Source organism: Cynoglossus semilaevis, chromosome 4 (genome assembly GCF_000523025.1).
Source record: "Cynoglossus semilaevis isolate Cse_v1.0 chromosome 4, Cse_v1.0, whole genome shotgun sequence".
In the NCBI taxonomy this organism is placed as follows: Eukaryota; Metazoa; Chordata; class Actinopteri; order Pleuronectiformes; family Cynoglossidae; genus Cynoglossus; species Cynoglossus semilaevis.
Window position 1 is genome coordinate 696,736 of NC_024310.1, and position 2,223 is coordinate 698,958.

At 42.2% G+C, this 2,223-nt stretch overlaps 1 long non-coding RNA gene across 1 annotated transcript in view; it reads right to left on the minus strand.

Moving 5' to 3' along the window:
* LOC112486990 (uncharacterized) overlaps positions 1–2,223 on the minus strand; it is a 12,912-nt gene that overhangs the window by 10,346 nt on the left and 343 nt on the right. Inside the window, exon 2 of the long non-coding RNA XR_003049647.1 lies at positions 1,913–1,958. This is a non-coding gene — a long non-coding RNA (uncharacterized LOC112486990). The remainder of the gene's footprint in view (positions 1–1,912; positions 1,959–2,223) is intronic.

The following is a 2,223-nucleotide window of genomic DNA, read 5'->3' on the forward strand; positions in this document are numbered from 1 at the left end:
CCTCTTAGCCGAGGGGGGAACATAAATCACAGGACGTGAAGGAGCAGGAGGGGAGCAGCACACGCAACCTTTTCTGTGAGGGTCGGTTAAAGGAAGAGAGGCATTATGGGCCGTGGGCAGAGAGTCCTGAATGAAAGCCTGACAGAGGAGCCGTCAGTGGTGGCGCTGTTGTCACAGGTGCTGGTGTCAGTGTCTCCCTCCGCTCCACTGTTGTCTGCAGTCATCCTTCACCCCGACACAAAGATCTTTGTTGTCACGGTGACACGGTCACACGGAGGCCTGCGAGGCCGCCGCGTGCTGTTGTCTCCTTTATTCTATTGTATTATTACATTCTGTCAGTTGATACGAGGGGACAAAATATCAAAGGTTTTTCTGTCGTCCATTTTAGTCTGAGTTCCTTCTCTGTAGAATTATTTGACCTCAGATCAGAACCTGTGTCTAAACTAAAAATACGATTCTTTCAGTTTGGTGAAAAAACAAAAAAGAATCTGATGGAGATTATGATTAAAACGTAAAGTAGTTAAATTATTTTTTTAAAGTCAGACTTTTTTTTTAAGTAAAAAAGCAACACTAAAGAAAAGCTGAGACTTGTTTTTACAAGTTTTAGTTTTTAAAGTCAGACTTTTTTTTTTTAAGTAAAAAAGCAACACTGACCCAAACATCAGAGCTGTGAATATTTGTTGTTTTGAATTTATTTCTGTCCTGTTCATCAGGAACAACAACCAAACCTCACGCTCCCTCTGAACAGACACAGAATCTGAAGAACTCTGGATAATTCCTCAAGTAAATCAGAGCCAAAAGACAAACCCAAAGAACCCCCCCCCCCCCCCCCCCCCCCCCCCCCCCACAACCACACCAGAAGGCAGATGGGCCGCAGCAGTCCTGGGTCCATGTGGGAGGACCGATGAGGACTGCCAATCAGAGCGGAGACCTGCAGGTGTGTGAGTTAATAGTTTGCAGCTGGTAAATTTCTCAGTCGAGCCAAGTCTGGACAGTAACACTATTCGAACACACGGGGGAGCCAAACACGAGGAAACATTAAGAAAAAGAAAGGGAAAGAAAAGGACAAGAAATAAGAGATAAAAGAAGCTAAAATAAATGAATCTATGGTGTCATGTGTAATGCGGGTTCAAATACTCTTTATCTGTTGTTGTTGTTACTATAGTAAGGATTTGAACCTTTGATTAGATTTGTCTACAGTCAAGCAGACAGATCTAATCAAACGTTGCATGTTTTAAGAATAGTTTCAAAAACTAGAACTATAATTAAATCTCAGATCTGAAACAGACAATAAAAAGGGGGTCAAAGGGTCAGATGGAGAAGCTAAATGTAACCCTGGGTCTGTGCTTCCACTGAAGTCTGACCACAGACCACGTGTCCCTGATGACAGATCAGTAAAAATACACTGCAGTTCCTTTTTGGACCATCCACAGACGGCGGAGGTTCTGAGACCACATGTCGGTCCAGTCAGACTCGTGTCATCGGTGAATTCTTTTTTGGCCGGGGACTTCCATAACAGCTAACACTCGTGGAAAATCACTGGTTTTAATGAGTTCACATCAAAAACACTGCTTTAAAACGAAGCTCGACTTTTTCTGACACTTTGTCTTCTTTAATTCTATTTGTGTAAATGTGACTGAAGTGTTGGTGTTGAAGAGAGAGAGACGACAGAACCAGGCTTGTGTGAGCGTCAGTGGTCAGGAGATGAAAACATCTACAGAACACACACACACAGAGAGAGACACGTGTGTGTGTTCTCTGTTTGGTTTGATTTTTCTCCAGTAACAATATTAAAAAACGTTCAAGTCAAACTGTCAGAAATCCTCCTCAGGCTGCCATCAAAATGAGGTGCAACATACCAGGGATTCCAGGTGTGTGAGTGTGTGTGAGTGTGTGTGTGTGAGTGTGTTACCTGAGGTTGAAGACGTGATTGGACCATTTGGTTTGGAATCAGTTCACTGTTAAATAAACACAGTAAATCAAAAACAAAGTCACATGTCTAGGAATGTCAACAAGTTAATACAACGTCACAAACACAAACCTCCTCCGTGAAAAGAGGGATTTATGTCCAGTTGAAGGCAGTGAATGAACCTGGTGCATTTTTGTTACGAACTAAAATCACCATAAAAAAGGAAAAGAAAGAGAGAAGAAGAACAACAGTCAACTTTAGAACAAACGAAACAAATGTTGGTTTGCTGTTTGTTGTGGCTAAAAGATCACACA